General features: G+C 37.2%; 1 long non-coding RNA gene across 8 annotated transcripts in view; it reads right to left on the minus strand.

Annotated features, from left to right (window-relative positions):
• LOC140696123 (uncharacterized) overlaps nucleotides 1-21396 on the minus strand; it is a 673002-nt gene that overhangs the window by 509812 nt on the left and 141794 nt on the right. For all 8 annotated transcript variants that reach the window (XR_012072172.1, XR_012072170.1, XR_012072174.1 and 5 more), the window contains one exon: nucleotides 17494-17623. This is a non-coding gene — a long non-coding RNA (uncharacterized lncRNA). The remainder of the gene's footprint in view (nucleotides 1-17493; nucleotides 17624-21396) is intronic.

The raw sequence follows: 21396 nt of genomic DNA on the forward strand, positions 1-21396 counted from the left end.
AGATTTGCAGGACAACCAAAGTGACACTTTAAAATACAAGCTTCTCACAATTCCCTATTTGCTTTTGGGATAAAGAACAAATCCTTAACATAGTACACAAGGCCTCTGTCCCCCCTCCAGTTTCACCCTACCTCTCACCCCACTGTTCCCTAAACTCCACCCTTTCCATTTCTCAAAACTCCCTCCTTCTTCCTAATAGCCTTTACAGATGTTGTTCTGCAGCCTAAAAGTCTCCTCTCTCCCCTCATAAACTCATAACTCTTTTGCCCATCTTAGGGATTTCTTCTTTGAGGGTGCCTTCCCTAACCTCCCAGATCAGACAGGCTCCCATTAGATATCCTCACTATCCACTCTTTTTCCCTCCACAGTATTTATCAATGTGTTGATAAATGGTATATTGCTGTGACAGTATCTGTCTTCCTCATAGACTATAACCTCCAGAACAGCAGAGTCCAGTTCCATTTTTGTCCCTGTGTTTCCAGTACACAGTATAGGGCTTGGCAAAGAGTAAGAACACAAAAAAATATTTGTCAATGAATGTTGAGAAAGAATGTACATCAGTTTCCTCATCTGAACAATGAGGGGATTCAACCATGTGATCTCTAAGTTCCCTTCAGCCAGAATAGCCAACTCCTTAGGACACTAAATCATTTCTTGTTGCTCTAGAAGTCCTAGTCAGACCAAGAAGGAGGTGTATTTAGCTCAGGAGAAGAAAGTGCTTTTTAATAAGAGGGACAGCCCAGCAATGGAAGCAGTTTCCCCCCAGAGTAATGGAGCTAATCAATTAACTGTTACTTGGTCCTTTCCAGGGGTACGGTAACAATAATTCCTGTGTCTGGTGAGAAAGAGAATAAATGACCTCAGCATCCATTTCAATTAAGAGTCTGTGACTTCGTATCTGTGTGAAATAACCAGACTCAATTCTAAATCCCAAGCAGGTGATTAAATTGTAAGATCTTTTATACAAGATCCATATATATTAAAATGAGATTTTAATCCCAGTGGGAATTAACACATTCTGTTTTAATATATACTGCATCACCTTGGGCACTTGGTAAAAATATAAACTTTCAGACTCCCAATCTGAAGAGTCTGATTCAATAAGTATGGTTACTTTTGACAAGAGATCAGAAGTGATTCAGGTGAATTTGAAAAGAACTCAAAATTTGCAGTTAGAAGATTGGGGTCCAAGTGGAATTGATGTCTAATTAGCTTTAGGACTCTGGCAAGTTATGTGATCTTTCTAAGTCCCATGACTCTGGCATCATCTTGGAAAGAGGAACAGTACACTTTTAAATGGCCTAACATGAACGTACATGTAAATTGATTCTTTTTGTTTTTAACTGAAATATAGCTGATTTACAATGTTGTGTTAGTTGCTGGTGTACAGCATAGTGATTCAGTTTTATATACATAAATATGCACATATATATTCTTTTTCATTATAGGTTATTATAAGATATTGAATATAGTTCCCTGTGCAATACAGTAGGATCTTGTTGTTTATCTATTTTATATAGAGTAGTTTATATCTGCTAATCTCAAACTCCTAATTTATCCCTCCACTTTCTTTTCCCTTTGGTAACCATAAGTTTGTTTCCTATGTCTGTAAGTCTGTTAATATTTTGTAAATAAGTTCATTTATACCATTTTTTAGATTCCACATATAAGTGATATATATTTGTCTTTCTCTGACTTACTTCACTTAGTATGATAATCTCTAGGTCTATCCAAGTTGCTACAAATGGCATTATTTCATTCTTTTTTATGGCTAAGTAGCCATATATATTGTATGGATCCATTGGAAAAAAAAATACACACACACACACACACACATAACATCTTCTTTATCCAGTCATCTGTCGAAGGACATTTAGGTTGCTTCCATGTCTTAGCTATTGTATATAGTGCTGCTATGAACACTGAGGTGCACGTACCTTTTCGAATTAAGAGTTCCCTCTGCATATATGCTCAGGAGGATTGCTGGATCATATGGTAATTCTATTTTTAGCTTTTTAAGGAATCTCCATACTGTTTCCATAGAGGCTGCACCAAATTATATTCCCATCAACAGTGCAGGAGAGTTCTCTTGATTCTCCACACCCTCTCCAGGTTTTATTGTTTGTGAACTTTTTAATAATGGCCGTTCTGACTGGTGTGAGGTGATATCTCATTGTAGTTTTGATTTGCATTTTTCTAATAATTAGCATACTGAACATCTTTTCATGTGCATACTGGCCATCTGGATGTCATCTTTGGAGAAATGTTTATTCAGGTCTTCTACCCATTTTTTGATTCAGTTGTTTTTGGGTTTTGTTGTTGTGAGTTATATGAGCTATTTGTATATTCTGGAAATTAAGCCCTTGTCAGCTACATTGTTTGCAAGTATTTTCTCCTAGTCTGTAGGTTGTCTTTTCATTTTGTTTATGGTTTCCTTTGCAATGCAAAAGCTTCTACGTTTGACTAGGTCACATTTCTTTATTTTTGCGTTTATTTCTATTGCCTTGGGACAGTGACCTAGGAAAATACTGTTACAATTTATGTCAGAGAATATTTTGCCTATGTTCTCTTCTAGGAAATTTACGGTGTCCTATCTTACGATTAAGTCTTTAAGCCACTTTGAATTTATTTTTGTTTATGGTGTGAGGAAGTGTTCTAACTGGAAGTTGACTCTTAATGATAGCATATTCTACATAGATCCTCATCTCACTACCTCAGCAAAGAATTTGAAAGCTCTTATCTCAAAAGCTTACAGTGAATCCATTTAATGTTTGCTCTCCTTCAGGGAATGGCGACATATTTCACTTTTCTCAAAAATGATGAGAATTTTGGCAAAAATAAACTCAGTCACCCTAGTGACCAATTGTCAAAACAAGCTTTGGGGATTTCAAGAACTTCTCCCCACAAATGAGCCTCTTAAAACAGATATGGGATTACAAATGAAATCCATCTAAGGTAAAGACCTGACCTCATTTTCCCTTCTTTTAACTCTTATTTTGTTCAAGATTCTAATATCTTTGGAAAACGCATTTAGGAAGCATTATTAAAGTAGGAATGCAAGAACCTATCCGAATCATTTTTTCTGCTTCTATCCTGGAATTTGTGGATTTGATACATTTGGGGATGTTGGAAGGAAATTAAAGTTGGTGTTTTTCTTGAAAAGCCTAGACACTGGGAATTCAAACCTATAGTTGGAGTCTTCAGTCTAGGCTAAGTTTCATTCATTCTTGCAAGCCTTCATTAACCTCCAGGCATCTTGCTAGTTTCTGCAGATAGAGAAGTAAATTTGACATGATTCCTACTGTCAAGAATCTTATACTGTACCACAGCTTCATTCAATGGAACTTTGTGCAATAACAGGAATATTCTATATCTGCACTGTACAACACAGCAGCCACTAGCCACATGTGGCTATTGAACATCTGAAATATGACTGGGGAAAGGAATCTTCAATTTTAATTAATTTAAACTAAGTTAAATAGTCACATACAACTCATGGCTACCACACAGTACAGCTCTAGAATAAAAGCAGATATTAGAAGAAAAGAAGAAGGAGTGGAGAAGGAGAAGGCAGAGAAAGTGGAGGAAGAGGACGAAGAGTAGAGTATGGTGAGTATGATTATAACTGTATATATTATGAGTTATCAATTACTGATCATGTGACAACTAAGTTTTCATTGAAATGTTTAAGGGTTCGGGTGAAGGTGTTTAGGATAAGATGTGGCGTGAACATTTCATTTGAAGGGTGAAGGGTGTTCACCAGAAGGAAAATGGGAAAAGACAGACTTTGAAAGCTTCATGAAAGCTTGAAAACAAAAGGTGCGTTTCTAGGATAATAATTTGGTTTGGTTGAAGCACCAGATATTTGAGAAGGAGGTAGTGTGAGGAGGGAGTGCTACTAATGGGACATGAATGGGGTACGGCCAAGACATAAAGGGCCTGCTGGGTAGTTCTGGGGGGGTTGGGCTTCTGTCCATAGGGAAACATTTCTCTTGAGTACACACTAAAGCTCTCCAGTGGTGGCTGATGTGTTTGTGGCTTGTTTGTTTTCTCAGAGATGAGAACAAGATCTGTTGTTTTCATTGTCTTTAACTAACTTCCTGCTTCAACTTTATGCTTGTGTTTTCTCATTGCACAACATTGTTGGTTTCTATTTTTACACAGCCCCAGAAAAACATAAATAGCAAAGTTAAGTTTAATTCAGCTGCAGTCTTTACTCAGCCTTCACAACTACCTCGGCCTAACCTTTCCAGGCTACAGATGAATCTCATTTTTCTGGTAGGCACTAATCATGCTTGCAGATTTGCCAGAACCCACCAAGAAGTTTCCAGCTGCTGAAAAGGTTCTAGTTTCTCTGCAATGTGTGGAACTGAAGAAAATTTATGCATGGCTCAATAAGAAACAGCACAACTCTAGAATGACCTGGGAAAGTGATGAAATACAACAACAGTCTGTGATCAACTGGAGCAGAGAAGTCTCTTGGAGAGACTTGACAGTCACCGTTGGTGTAAAGTCTTTACCTTTTAGGACAGCAATGAAACACTATTATTTATTAATTACCCAAAAACATCATTTATTTAGCATCTACTCTGTGCTAAGTACTTTGCCTGCATTATCCCTTTTATTCCTCACAACACTCTGCAAGGCAAGCATTCGTATCCCTAGTTCACATATAAAGGAAAGCTCAGAAAATATTAAGACTTCAAGAAACTTTCCACTTAGCAGTTGAAAATCACTATATTTATAACATGACACTCAGGATTTCCGGTCAAGATGGCGGAGTAGCAGCACCACGAGCCTGCTTCCTCTCATGACTACAACAAAACCACAACTGCTGCTAAACCACCATTGAAAAATAAGACTGGAATCTAGCAAAAATACCTTCTTCAACTGGAAACATAAAGAGGGAACCACAGTGGGACAGTAGGAGGGATATGCTTGTGATGTAATCAGGCCCCATACCCCCTGGGTGAGCAACCCACAAGCTGGTAAATAATTAAATTGCAGAGGCCCTCCCATAGGAGTGAGAGTTCTGAGCCCCATGTCAGGCTTCTGGTTTCCCAGCCTGGGGTTCCAGCATTGGGAGGAGCAGACTGCAGAACATCTGATTTCGAAGGCCAGCAGGGTTTAACTGCAGGAGCTCCGTGGGATTGGGGGAAACAGAGACTTCACTCTCTTGGGAAATGCACACAGACTCTCATGTGCACTGGGACCATGGGCAGAGGCAGACTTCATAGGAACCCAGGCCAAACCTACCTACTGGTTTTGGAAGATCTCCTGGGAAGGTGGGGGCTGGCTGTGGCTCAACCTGGGGACATAAAATCTGGTGGGTCATTTGGAAAGTGTTCATCCACATGAGCTTTCCTGGAGGCTGACATCTTGCTTCAGTCATCAGCACCAAGACCTAGTCCTACCAATAGCCTGCAGGCTTAAGTGTTGGGAAGCCTCAGGCCAAACAACATACTGGGTGAGAACACAGCCCCACTCATCAGCAGACTTCCTGAGCCCACAGCCACCTCTAGACATACCCTTAGACAAGGCCCTGACCACCAAAAGGGTCAGGACAAAGCTCCACCCAGCAGTGGGCAGGAACTGACTCCTCCTGCCAGGAAAGCTGCACAAGCTTCTAGTCCAGCCTTACCCACTAGCTGAAGATATCAGAAGTAAGAAAACAATAATCCCAAAGCCTATGGAAGAAATGTGCAAATGCAGGCCAGACTCCACCCTAGGACTACTGGACCTTGGCCCTTGTGTGACAAGAGAGGAGTGCACAGCTAGGATGCATAGGACTTCTCCCATAGAGGACCACTTCTCCAAGGTCAAGAAACGTAACTAACCTACATAAAAATACAAATAGAAATTCAGACAATATGAGGTGGCAGAGGAATATGTTTCAGGCAAAGGCACAAGATAAAATCTCAAAAGAAATAAATGATGAGGAGATAGGCAATTTACCCGAGAAAGAGTTTAGAGCAATGATTGCGAAGATGATCAGAGAACTCGGGAGGAGAATAGATGCAAAGTGCAAAGGTTTTAGCAAAGAGTTAGAAAATACAAAGAATGCTAAAAGAGAGCTGAAGAATACAATTACTGAAATAAATAATATACTAGAAGGAACCAAGAATAACTAAATGAGGCAGAAGAACAGACTTGTGAGCTAGAAGGCAGTGGTAGAAATCACTGCCGTAGAAAAGAAAAAAGAAAAAAAATGAAAAGAAATGAGGATATTTTGAGACTTCTGGGACAACATGAAATGCAATATTTGCATTATAGGGGGTCCCAGAAAGAGAAGAGAGAGAGAGAGAGAGGACCTGAGACAATATTTGAAAAGATAATAGCTGAAAACTTCCCTAACCTGGGAAAGGAAACAGTCACTCAAGTCCTGGACGTGCGGAGTTCCACACAGGATTAACCCAGAGAGGAACACACTGAGGCACATCGTAATCAAGTTGACAAAAATTAAAGATAAGAAGAAAACATTAAAATCAGCAAGAGATCTGAAACAAATAACATACAAGGGAACTCCCATAAGATTATCAGCTGATACTTCAGCAGAAACTCTACCAGCCAAAAGGGAGTGACATAATATATCTAAAGTGATGAAAGGGAAAAACCTATAACCAAAAACACTACCCAGCAAGGCTCTCATTCAGATTTGATGGAGAAATAAAAAGTTTCACAGACAGACAAAAGCTAAAAGAATTTAGCACCAACAAACCAGCTTTACAACTAATGTTAAAAAAAAATCTCTAGGTAAAAAAGAAAAGGTCACAACTACATACAAGAAAAGTAATCGTGAGGGGAGGAGGATACAAATGAAGGGTACCTAAAATGCATTGGAAATTAAGAGATCAGAAACTTTTTTTATTATTGAGTTATAGTCAGTTTATAATGTTGTGTCAATTTCTGGTGTACAGCACAATTTTCAGTCATACATGAATATAAATATGTTCATTTTCGTATTCTTTTTCACCGTGAGCTACTACAAGATCTTGAATATATTTCCCCATGCTATACAGTATAAACTTGTTTATCTACTCTATATATATCTGTCAGTATCTACAGATCTTGAACTCCCAATCTGTCCCTTCCCACCCCCGTCCCCCATGGGATCCACAAGTTTGTATTCTATGTCTGTGAGTCTATTTCTGTTTTATATTTAAGTTCATTTGTCTTCTTTTTTTTAAGATTCCACATATGAGTGATATCATATGGTATTTTTCTTTCTCTTTCTGGCTTACTTCACTTAGAATGACATTCTCCAGGGACATTCATGTTGCTGCAAATGGCATTATGTTGTCATTTTTATGGCTAAATAGTATTCCATTGTATAAATATACCACAGCTTCTTTATCCAGTCATCTATTGGTGGACATTTAGGCTGTTTCCACGTCTTGGCTATTGTACCTAGTGCTGCTAGGAACACTGGGGTGCAGGTGTCTTTTTGAAGCAGGACTCCTTCTGGATATATGCCCAGGAGTGGGATTTCTGGGTCATATGGTAAGTCTATTTCTAGTCTTTTGAGGAATCTCCACACTGTTTTCCACAATGGCTGCACCAAGCTGCATTCCCACCAACAGTGTTGGAGGGTTCCCTTTTCTCCACAGCCTCTCCAGGATTTATCATTTGTGAACTTTTGAATGATGGCCATTCTGACTGGTGTGAGGTGATACTTCAATGTAGTTTTGATTTGCATTTCTCTGATAATTAGTGATATTGAGCATTTTTTTCATGTGCCTATCGGCTATTCGTATTTCTTCCTTGGAGAATTTCTTGTTTAGGTCTTCTGCCCATTTTTGGTCTGGGTTGCTTGTTTTTTTCTTATTAAGTCGTATGAACTGTTTATGTATTTTGGAGATCAAGCCTTTGTCAGTTTCATCTATTTCAAATATTTTCTCCCATTCTGTAGGTTCTCATTTTGTTTTGCTTATGGTTTCCTTCACTGTGCAAAAGCTTGTAAGTTTCATTAGGTCCCTTTTGTTTATTTTTACTTTTATTTCTATTATTTGGGTAGACTGCCCTAGGAGAACACTGCTGAGATGTATGTGAGATAATGTTTTGCCTATGTTTTCTTCTAGGAGGTTTACTGTGTCTTGTCTTATGTTTAAATCTTTAATGCATTATGAGTTTATTTTTGTGTATAATGTGAGGGAGCATTCTACCTTCATTGATTTACATGCTGCTGTCCAGCTTTCCCAACACCATTTGCTAAAGAGACTGTCTTTATTCCATTCTATGTTCTTGCCTCCTTTGTCAAAGATTAATTGACCAATAGTTTGTGGATTCATTTCTGGGATCTCTATTCTGTTCCATTGATACATATGTCTGTTTTTGTACAAATACCATACTGTTTTGATTACTGTAGGTCTGTAGTACTGTCTCAAGTCTGGGAGGGTTACTCCTCCAGCCTCATTCTTTTTCTTCAGTAATGCTTCAGCAACTTACAACAATCATGTATATATATATAGACTTCTATACCAAAACTTCATGGTAACCACAAACCAGTGTCACTCCATAATCATCAAACCATAAGAGAAGAGAACAAAAAGAAGAGGGAAAGAGACCTACAAAAACAAATGCAGAACAATCAACAAAATGGCAAAAAGAACATACATATCAAGATTACCTTAAATGTAAATGGATTAAATGCTCCAAACAAAAGAAATAGGCTTGTTGAATAGATACAAAAATAAGATTCATATATACACCATTTACAAAAGACCCACTTCAGAGCTAGAGATACAAACAGGATTAAAGTGAGGGGATGGAAAAAGATATTTCATGACAATGTAAACCAAAAGAAAGGTTGGAGTAGCAATACTTTTATCGGACAAAATAGAGTTTAAAATAAAGACTATTACAAGAGACTGGGTGTATATATATATACACCCAACATAGGAACACCTCAATATATAAGGCAACTGTTACAGACATAAAAGGAGAAATCAACAATGGCACAATAATAGTGGGGGACCTTAACACCCCATTTACATCACTGGACAGACCATCCAGACAGAAAAATCGATAAGGAAATACAGGCCTTAAATGATGCATTAGACCAGATGGACTTAACTAATATTTACAAAGCATTCCATCTAAAAGCAGCAGAATACACATTCTTCTCAAGTGCACCGGGAATATTCTCCAGAACTGATCACATGCTGGGCACAAAGCAACCTGCAGTAAATTTAAGATAACTGATATCATATCAAGCATCTTTTCTGACCACAATGCTATGAGATTAAAAATCAACTACAAAAAAAAACTGCAAAAACCATAAACACATGGAGGCTAAACAACATGCTACTAAACAACCAATGGATCGCTGAAGAAATTAAAGAGGAAAACAAAAAATACTTTGAGACAAATGAAAATGAAAACACAACGATTCAAATCTCTGGGAATCATCAAAAGCAATTTTAAGAGGGAAGTTTATAGCAATACAAGCTTACCTCAGTAAACAAGAAAAATCTCAAATAAACAACATAACTTTACACCTAAAGCAATTAGAGAAAGAAGAACAAACAAAACCCAAAGTTAACAGAAGAAAAGAAGTCATAAAAATTAGAGCAGAAATAAATGAAATAGAGACATAAAAACAATAGAAAAGATAAGTGAAATAAAAAGCTGATTCTTTGAAAAGATAAACAAAATTGATAAAACCTTTAGTCAGACTCATCAAGAAAAAAAGGGAGACAACACAAGTTAATAAAATCAGAAATGAAAAAGGAGAAGTTACAATCAACACCACAGAAATACAGGGAATCGTAAAAGGCTGCTATGAGCAACTATATGCCAATAAAAAGGACAACCTAGAAGAATTGGACAATTTCTTAGAAAGGTACAATTTGCCAAGGCTGAACCAGGAAGAAATAGAAAATATGAATAGACAAATTACCAGCACTGAAATTGAATAAGTAATTTAAAAACTCCCAAAAAACAAAAGTCCATGACCAGATGGCTTCACCAGCAAATTCTACCAAACATTTAGAGAAGAGTTAACACCTATTGTTCTGAAACTATTCCAAAAAATTGCAGAGGAAAAAACACTTCTGAACTCATTCTATGAACTCATCATCTTTGAATTCATCATGACCCTGATACCAAAACCAGACAAAGATATCACAAAAAAGAAAATTACAGGCCAATATCACTTATGAATATAGATACAAAAATCCTCAACAAATACTAGCAAATCAACTCCAACAATGCATTAAAAGGATCATACAACATGATCAAGTGAGACTTATCCCAGGAATGCAAGGATTTGTCAATATCCACAAATCAATCAATGTGATACATCACAGTAACAAACTGAAGAATAAAAATCATATGATCATCTCAATAGATGCAGAGAAATTTTTGATAAAATTCAACATCTATGATAAAAACTGTCCAGAAAGTGGGCACAGACAGAACATACCTCAACATAATAAAGGCCATATATGACAAATCCACAGCTAACATCATACTTACTGAGGAAAAGCTGAAATCATTTTCCCTAAAATCAGGAACAAAACACAGAGTCCCATTCTCACTTTATTCAACATAGTTTGGAAGTCCTAGCCATAGTAATCAGAGAAGAAAAAGAAATAAAAGGAATCCAAATTGGAGAAGAAGCAGCAAAACTGTCACTGTTTGCAGATGACATGATGCTATTCATAGAAAATCCTAAAGATGCTACCAGAAAACTACTAGAGCTCATCAATGAATTTGGTAAAGGTGCAGGATACAAAATTAATATACAGAAATCAGTTGCAATTCTATACACTATACATTAGCACTGAAATAGCAGAAAAAGAAATTAGGGAAACAATCCCATTTACCATCACACCAAAAAGAATAAAATACCTAGGAATAAGCCTACCCAAGGAGGCAAAGAACTCATACTCTGAAAACTGTAAGATACTGATGAAAGAAACTGAAGATGATATAAACAGATAAGATCCATCATATTCTTGGATTGGAAGAATCAATACTGTTAAAATAGCCGTACTACCCAAGGCAATATACAGATTCAATGCAATAGCTATCAAATGACCAATGCTATTTTTCTCAGAGCTGAAACAAAAATTGTTAAACTTTGAATGGAAACACAAAAGACCCTGAACAGACAAAACAATCTTGAAAAAGGAGAATGGAGCTGCAGGAATCGTGCTCCCTGACTTCAAGCTGTATTACAAAACTACAGTAATCAAAACAGTATGGTACTGGCACAAAAACAAACACACAGATCACTGGAACAGGATAGAAAGTCCAGAAATAAACTCATGCATTTATGGTCAGTTAATCTATGACAAAGGAAAAAGAATGCAACAATGAATATATGTATGTCTATGTGTAACTGAAAAATTGTGCTCTACACTGGAAATTGACACAACATTGTAAAATAACTATAACTCAACAAAGGTTAAAAAAATCTACAACAAAGAAGGCAAGGATATACAATGGAGAAAAGGCAGTCTCTTCAATAAGTGGTGCTGAGAAAACTGGACAGCTACCTGTAAAAGTCTGAAATTACACCATATACATATACACCATATACAAAAATAAACTGAAAATGGATTAAAGATCTAAATGTAAGACCAGCATTATAAAACTCCTAGAGGAAAACACAGGCAAAACACTCTTTGACATAAATTACAGCAATATTTTTTTTCAAACCAGCTCCTAGAGTAATGGGAATAAAAGCAAAAATAAACAAATGGGACCTAATTAAACTTAAAACCTTTTGCACAACTAAGGATACCATCAACTAAGCAAAAAGACAACCTACAGAACGGGAGAAAATATTTGCAAATCATGCGACCAACAAGGGACTAATTTCCAAAATATACAAACAGCTCATACAGCTTAATATCAAAAAAACAAGCAGCCCAATCAAAAAATGGGCAGAAGACCTAAATAGACATCTCCAAAAAAGACATCCAGATGGTCAAGAGGCACAAGAAAAGATACTCAATTTTCCTAATTGTTAGAGAAATGCAAATCAAAACTACAATGAGGTATCAACTCACATCAAACAGAATGGCCATCATTGAAAAGTCCCCAAACGATAAATGCTAGAGAGGGTACGAAGAAAAACGAACCCTCCACACTGTTGGTGGGAAGTAAATTAGTGCAGCCACTATGAAAAACAGCATGAGTATGCCTTAAAAAGCTAAAAATAAATTTACCGTATGTTTCAGCAATCCCACTCCTGGGCATATATCCAGAGAAAAATATAATTCAAAAAGACACATGCACCTCAATGTTCATAGCAGCACTATTTACAATAGCTAACACATGGAAACAACCTAAACGTCCATGACAGATGACTGGATAAAGAAGTTGTGGTATACATAAACAATGGAATACTACTCAGCCATAAAAAGAATAAAATAATGCCATTTGCAGCAAGATGGGTGGACCTGGATATCATCATTCTAAGTGAAGTAAGCCAGAAAGAGAAAGAAAAATACCATATATCACTTATATGTGTAATCTAAAAAAAAAAGACACAATGAACTTATTAACAAAACAGAAATAGACTCAGAGACACAGAGAACAAACTTATGGTTACCAGCAGGGGAAGGAGGTGGGAAGGGATAAACTACTTGAGATTTGCACCTCTTGAGGAGTGATGGAATTGTTAAGTATCTCGACTGTGGTGGTGGTTTCATAGGTGTATACATCTATCAAAATTTATCAAATTGTACATCTGAAATATGTGTAGTTTACTATACAGAAATTATACAATAGTTGTTTATAAAAAAACATGAGGTAATACAAAATTATGCAAGTGAAGGTAACAGAATAAGGAAATAACGGTTGATCAAAAGTTTTGGAAGAAGTAAGCACTTAACTTGAAGGTAACTTGCATTGAAGTGCAGTAAGGATGCCTTTTCCTCTAAGATGATAATGAAGGATTACTAAAAATATTAATAAGGTCAGAAAAGTGCTTGATGGACTCTTCTTTTTGGTGTTAGCATATGTGACAGAATGCTTCTAACAAGTAACAGAATACCCAGCTGCTATTAGCTTAAACAAGTACTTATTATTCCCACATTAAAAGAAGTTAAAGGTAGATTAAAAAAAAAATGCCACTCACCCAGACAGGAATAATATTTATCCCCCAAAATTCTGTAAGGTTATGGGGGTAGGTGGGGAGCACTAATCTTAGCTGCCCACTCCAGGCACCAGTATCTTTAAGGTTGCAGGCAGAGGAACAAACCAAGTACAGGGACCTATATAACTACCTTGAGTGCCCTTCACCTAACTTCCTTGCCAAGTTAATCACGTTCTCCAATCTTTCTGTAAAACATATGGACAGACACCCAAAGCATATGGATGCACAGTTAAAGCGCATGAAACAGACATCAGGCTACTCCACTGAACACACCACCAATCTGTTGTTGGTTTACTATGAGTCATCTGGGTTTGCATCCAAATGTGTTTATGCCAATTGTACTTACTAGTAAAACAGCATAATTTAAATACTTTTGGAATCCAATAAACTATAAATGCAATAGAAGTTGTCTCTATGAAAAAGAATTTGAATATTTTTATGAATCACTAAGTAAATGCTTTGGAAATAGGTGTGAGTTAGATGACTGTCAATAATAAAAATCTGAAAGAATTCTATTACCAAGTTGCTTAACAAATACTTTTAAGTTCTTATTCCACATTAAAGAAAGCAGAACTGGAAATGTAGATCATGCATCATGGCTGTGGTTTATGAAGAATGACTACAGTCAGTCAACCATCCCCAAAGAAAGGCTTTGACCTATCATCAAAAGATTGGCAAAAGCATATACACATATGTTTTCTACATTAAAATTAAATGTTTATGGTTTACATGTATCATTTTATCCCCATTTTAATCAGCTTCTTAAAAAAACTAACCAACTACTAGTCCCAATCATATCTGATAAGAGGACTGCTATTCTATCACAAGAGCAGAGTTTTTTGTTTATTTCGTTTTAGCTTATAGTTTTATGAAGATGACAAGACATTTGTTGAGCATGTCCAAGCCCATGTTCTGAAATGAGCTACATTTGATTACTTTACTGTGGGACAGGTAATAGGTTCTGATCTCAATACCCAAGGCCTTTGCATAGAGGCTAGAGATGTCAACCCAGATTGGCTACAGGGGTGTTGCGATGCCCCGCAGGTCCAGATGCTTTTTAGTGTATTTGACATTGATTGTGTCCCTCACACCATTTGACGTGAGTTGGATGCGTGTTTTTTTAATCTCTAGCACTTTCATTTCTAAGTGTTTGCTTGATCAAATAATTGACTCTATAATTATTTCTATGGAGGCAGCACTTCCTTCTAAATTGCTATAAAAAATGCTGCCAATATGTTTCATTTCAAAGTGGTCCCCTAATGAGAAATTAACTGTTTCTACTTGGCAAATATTAAACTATTCCATAGATTTTCATATCCTAGTATATCTAAGGACTACTTTCTGGTTACCTACTGAACTATGAAAGATTGTTAAAATTGGATATTAAAATTAGTACACTGCTAAAATGTACTGAACTCTTTAACTCAGTAGTTACCAGAAAAGTCTGGCTATTTCTACAATAAACAAAGCTGTTGCTGCGTGCATAGAATCTCAAAATGGATGTAATTCTAGCAACTTTCAGGAAGAACGTATTGTTCCCAGAGCTTGATCATTGGGATCCTAGGTTGACTATGGTCTTCAGTTGCCTCTGCTCGTTTTAACTAACAGAGATAAACAATTATTGTTAGGTTTTATTTTTGCTGTTTGTTCAGTTCTTAAGAAACCAACTGCATTGCTACCATTTTTGCTATTATTATTATGAAGTTATTAACTGTTGATACAGTTTTTGAGAACCACTGCTCAGCTTGTTAATCTAAGTGCTATGTGAACCTACAGCTCTGTCTCTTTGACCTGAAAATTCTATATTCATATTCCTTTTAGCAGCTGCCATCTCTCTGCCCTCCTCATTGATGCTCTCTACACTGTGGATGATATATGGGAGCTTAACCCCCTTTTGGCTCAAAAAGTCCCTTCCTACTCAGAGTCTGAGTTGAAAAAGATCCCCATTTACAGCTCCATATTTCCTGGGTCACACGACTGAACATCTCTTCAGCAGCCATTATACTTAATCATGCCATGCCCAATATTTCATGGTCCATCTGTATATAAATAAAAATTACAATACTTTGCAAAATACAAGAATTAGGATTAATTTTACTATCCTCCATTTTCTTACTGAGACAACACACTTAACAACAGTCGCCATGTTTTTTGTTTCTCTCCACCTTCTTCTGAACTATCAGATTTGTTTATTTCACACTCCTGCTACAAATAAAACTAAATAGATAAATAAACTTAAGTAATTTATCTTCTATGTATATCTACTACAAATTAAAATTTAAATCTTTTTAGATGAGTATGCATGTCACCCACAGTGTAAACCCAATCAAATATTCTCATTTGATTTTTCCCAAATCTTCTTTTATATAGTCTCCATTTTAATAAAAATGAACTGCCCCGGCACCTTATTTTAAGATGTCCCACCTTGCTTTTGATGATCCATCTGCCTGACAATCCTTTCTCCCTGATTTGTGTGGGTTCACATCCTATCAAATCTTAGAAGTTAGCCATAAGGTCACCTCCTATAAAGAAACTTTCCCAAACTACTCTAAGCAGGAAGTGATCTCTCTCACCAAACATCAATGATGCATTCCATGACCACTCCCTTAACTGTGCTCCTGCAGCCTCGCATCTTAGTTCAATGCATCTATCAGACTACTTTTTGATGACAGGATCTGGGTGGTGGTCAACTTCCTATCCTTTCACGCTCATACCTGCCACTGGGCCTTGCAAGTAGTAAACAGTCAGTAAATGAGTAAATGGATGAAACATATGAATCAATCAATCAATCAATCCAACATACATATAACCAGATGGTTCTCTCTTACTATAGCTTCATTTCTTGACTTTTATTCTTTGATGAATGGACCCTGCTAAGAGAGCCCAAGCAGGACTCAGTAGATTAGCAGAGAGTCTCTCTTACTTTTGAGGCACAGGAGTGCAGCCTTGTTGCATGGCAGAAATAAAACACAGAAAATCATACCAAAGAAATTCCTCCCACCCACACCTTCAAAAGAAGATAGAATTTTACCCAGCCTCAGGCCCTCACCCTCACACAGGATGACCGTATAGTTTATATTCCAAAATTTTGACAGTGAAAGAGAAGTTTATTAATGATTACTCTGGGACAATAGGTATGACTCAGGACTGTCCCAAACAAAAAAAGATAAGGGGTCACCACATCCTTGGATACATTTCATCATCTGTAAAGTGGGGATAATAATACTAACCACAGAGGTTTTCTGCAGGATGAAATGTGACCATGAAAGTAAAGCATCTAGTGCAACATCTAGAGCATGAATGGTATTCAATAAATGACAGTTCCCTCCCCCAGTTCTTAATAAAAGCACCTTAACATATATATATATATATATATCACTTTGTATCTTCATTGGTCTGTGTAATCCTCTCAACTAAAAATTTGAAGTAACCAAGGAAGACATTATCAACTTCTTTTATTGAGAAGTATGTTGACACACAGAGAGGTTAAATGAGTCTCCTGTGATGGAGCTCTGTGATGGAGCTAGGACTTACACACAGGAACATTCATCTCTAAACTGAAACTCTCTCTAATGTAACACCCAGGACTTACAAGATTCACATATGGAACTTTAAATCTAACCAGATACCACAGGATATGTGGCTGAAATCATGGGATAGTGGGACAGAGGGCTCAGAGAAGGACAAATGAAGTCTGCACTCTTCTCAGTCCCGAGGGAGACAGAGATTCCAGCCTGGAAACACCAGTTTCATCAGGTCGTCCTTTCAGGAGAAGGAAATTTCGTGGCTCTGTCATAATCAGTTTCACGCTCCATCTCAGAAGTGGCTGTATTTCAGCAGAGAATGGGGAAAAAGCTGGAATTCACCACAGTGGTCTAAACTGATTAGGAGCCCAAGATCGATCAGGGAATGGCAATGATCTGGCAGGAGGCAGTTTTCTGGTAGGTTTAACAAGCATGCAAAAACATCAGTTATGTGTACATATCCATAAGCATCCTGGCTAAAAATCAACTGCCCACTTCTGTTCTCAAATGAGACAAAACAATCAGCAAAGCCGGGAGTTATCCCTTCTGTTCATGCTTCATTTCCAAAAAGACAAATGGTAATTTGTCTAACTCATACATTATTCCTTTATCTTTATGTTCTTATGTGACAGTGTTGTCTGATCCTGACTCCTCTATGAGTGATGACTCCCCTATGAGTGATGACTCCCCTATGAGGGATGCAAAACTTACTAAGGTCCAAGCCAATTTAACAAACAATATTTCCTACTTCACAGAGAATATGAAAGGCTTTCAACACTAGTACCATATGCCCCTCCTCCTCTAAATTTAAATATAACAGCACTCATACCTTATTTCCTTCCCTCACATGTCCTTCCTCACCTCCAGAGCTAGCCCACTGCCCTGTGGACAAGATTCCTTCTCCTTCATCTTCTTCCAGGACTGTGCTCCATCTGCCATCCCCTCTAATATCTGTCTTCAATTACCTCTTCTCTGGCTTCTTCCCCTCAGCCTAAAAACAAGCGTAAGTCTTAGAAATGCTTAAGAATAAACAAATTTTTATTTTCCCCTTTCAGTTCCCACCTTCCATCTCAGTTTTTCCATTCACCAAATGCATTGGAAGTATAATCTGCACTAGTTGTCTACCTCAATTCCCTTTCACCTTCAATCTATTACAAAATGGCTAAACTAAAGATTCCATTGACACATCCCTATTGGGGTCACCAGTAGTTTACAGTAAAAACCAATATATTACTAGCTGCATGAATAAACCTGTCAAACACAACACCTTTGCTTACTTCTTTTGCTTCTTTCTCCAGCATTAGAGCCAGAAGCATAGGGGTCATCCTCAGGGTGTTCTTGTCATCCCCTACAGCCAGTCAGTCACAAACTTTGTATGAAAAGAGTCCTAGATGGAGAATGAGAGCCCAGAATCCAGGCTTGGACTTGCTATCAACTTGTTTTATGATCTTATATTAGCCATTGCCATATCCAAGTTAGCATCCTCATCTGTATGATTGAGAATTAACATAAGAATGAGTGAGCGCCTGGTGTAGAGCATAATGATTCAGTTATACACATATATATTCTTTTTCATATTTTTTTATTATAGGTTATTACAAGATATTGAATATAATTCCTTGTGCTATACAGTAGGACCTTGTTCTTAATCTAACTTTTATAGACAATAGTTTGTATCTGCTAATCCCAAACTCCTAATTTATCCCTACCCACCTTTCCCCTTTGGTAACCATAAGTTTGTTTTCTATGTCTGAGTCTTTCTGTTTTGTAAATAAGCTCATTTGTATCTTCTTTTTACATTCCACATGTAAGTGATATATTTATCCTTCTCTGTCTGACTTATTTCACTTGGTATGGTAATCTCTAGATCCATTCATGTTACTACAAATGGCATTATTTCATTCTTTTTTATGGCTGAGTAGTATTCCAGTGTGTGTGTGTGTGCACTCGTGTCTTATCTTCTTTATCCACTCATCTGTCGATGGACATTTAGGTTGCTTCCATGTCTGTACACCAGAAACGAACATAACACTGTATATCAAGTACACTTCAATAAAACGTTTTCTTCAATAAAAAATAAATTAAAAGAATGATAAAATGAAAAGACAACCTACAGAATGCGAGAAAATATTTGCAAACAATGTGAGTGACAAGGACTTAACTTCCAGAATATATAAACAGTTCATGCAACTCAATAACAAAATAAAACAAAACAAAACAAAACAACCCAATCCAAAAATGGGCAAGAGACCTAAACAAACATTTCTCCAATGAGGACACACAAATGGCCAATAAGCACATTAAAAAATGCTCAATATCACTAATTATCAGAGAAATGCAAATTAAAACTACAATGAGGTATCACCTCATACCCGTCAGAATGGCCATCATTAAAAAAATCAAGAAACGATAAATGCTGGAGAGGGTGTGGAGAAAAGGGAACCCTCCTACATGGTTGGTAAGAATGTAGTTTGGTGCAGCCATTATGGAAAACAGTATGAAGATTCCTTAAAAAGCTGAAAACAGATTTACCCTATGATCCAGCAATCCCATTCCTGGGCATATACCTGGTGGAATCTCTAATTTGAAAAGATACATGCACTCCAATGTTCATAGCAGCACTATTTACAATAGCCAAGATATAGAAGCAACCTGAATGTCCATTGACAGATGACTGGATAAAGAGGTTGAGGGGGGGTGTATACACACACACACACACACACACACACACACACACAAACACACACACACACACACACACACACACATATATAATGGAATACTACTCAGCCATAAAAAAGAATGAAATGATGCTATCTGCAACAACATAGATGGACCTGGAGATCATCATACTAAGTGAAGTAAGCCAGAAAAAGAAAGAAAAATACCATATGATAACACTTACATGTGGAATCTTTTTACAAAAGGACACAAATGAACTTATTTACAAAACAGAGACAGACCCATAGACAAAGGAAACAAATTTATGGTACGGGGGGGAAGGGAAGGAGAAGGGATAAACAGGGAGCTCAGGATTTGTAGATACCAACCACCACATATAAAATAGATAAACAACAAGGTCCTACTGTATAGCACAGGGAACTATATGGTATATCGTGTAATGGCCTAAAATGAAAAAGAATAAGAATCACTATGCTGTATATCAGAAATTAACACAATATTGTAAATCAAGTACTTCAATTAAAAAAAACAAGAGTAAGTTAGCTTGACCATCCCCACCTAAGTCACTGCCTTCCAGCCTCCATTTGTCTACCGATTGCCCAAGGATTGTTTAAAGTTCAGAGTCATCCCCCTCTAAACACTGTCTATCCCTCTCTCCCTACAATTCTTTTTAGTTGTTGTAGCACAGCTAACTCCATCCAACATGTTCCCCACAGCCCCCAGTTCTGAATGTTCCCAACTGGCAAAGAACTGAGGTTTCCATTTCATCAAAGCCTGTTTTCATTAACAATTCAATTATCATTCCATTATTGAGCCCTTGTTCTGCTATGGACAAGTGAAATCATAACATTGAGTGGTTTCCCAAAGAAGAGCCAAAATAATGCAAATGACGTGATATCTGATGACAACCAGTGATGGAGAAGAAACTAAAGAACTTTAGAAATGACGTTCAATAGAGACCTGGCACCAAGCTGCAGCTGAGCCAAGGGCCAGATTTCTAGGTACTCATCTTCTTACCTCGCAAAAGGAAAAAAAGACAGCCAACAAGGGACCTGCTCCATTTAACTTAGCTCACATTCATTATGCCAGACACTGGGCTTGGTGCCAGGCACTGTGATCAGGAAATATAAAGATGGAGACACAATCCTTATCAAAGTCCTCACAAGTCAAGGAATCCATAATCCATCTTTTCTTCTGGAAGATGATGATAATAAGAGTTTGTTGGAGGAAAAAGGGCAAGGGTTTTGGTCTCAAGCAGACTTGGTTTTGAATTCTGATAACTCATTTATTAGTTATGGGACTTTGAAGCAAGTTATTTAACCCCTCTGGGCCTCATTTTTGCCACCTATAAAACAAGGATAATATCCTATAGGCTTGCTCAGAAAGAGGGTCAGAGTTAACATTTTTTAAAACTGCAGTATGGTGCACGGTAAGTGGTATAAAATGATAACAGTAATAGTACCAGTGGGAAAGTGTGTTAGGCTCTTTTACTTGCTAGATATTTGAAAGTAAACAAATCGCTTTGCTTCTCTGACCCTTAGCAACCTTATCTTAAAAAGGAGCCAGTAGGATCCAACTCAGGATTTTGTGCAAGCCAAATTATATAATGCACATAAAATTATTGGATAAGCTATAAAATACTCAGGCCCTATAAAATGTTATTATTAGTGACCCAAAAAAGGAGTAGAATAAGGAAATTCCAATCTCAAAGACCCATGGGTCATTTTCTCTTCTAATAAAAGTTTATCTTAATTTTTAAACAACCATTTACACACAACTTAACATGTGCCAGTCACTGTCCTAGTGGTTTATGATATAATCCCTCTGATCTTCATAAGAATCTTTTAACAGCAGGTACTTTTATCACTCCCATTTTAAGATTTAAGGAAAATAGAGGCTTTAAAAAACTAACTCCCCCTAGGGTGCAAGAATGGCGGACACTCATGTACGGCACTTCACTGACAACTGAATTGTCTCTAAACCTAAACTGGGCCTATAGTGACATGTTCAAATTTGGGACTCCTAACCAAAACCCCCACAAAGGGCCAGTTAGCTATATGGCCCTGCTCTACACCTTGGTTC

The sequence above is a fragment of the Vicugna pacos genome, chromosome 4 (genome assembly GCF_048564905.1).
Source record: "Vicugna pacos chromosome 4, VicPac4, whole genome shotgun sequence".
Taxonomy (NCBI): domain Eukaryota; kingdom Metazoa; phylum Chordata; class Mammalia; order Artiodactyla; family Camelidae; genus Vicugna; species Vicugna pacos.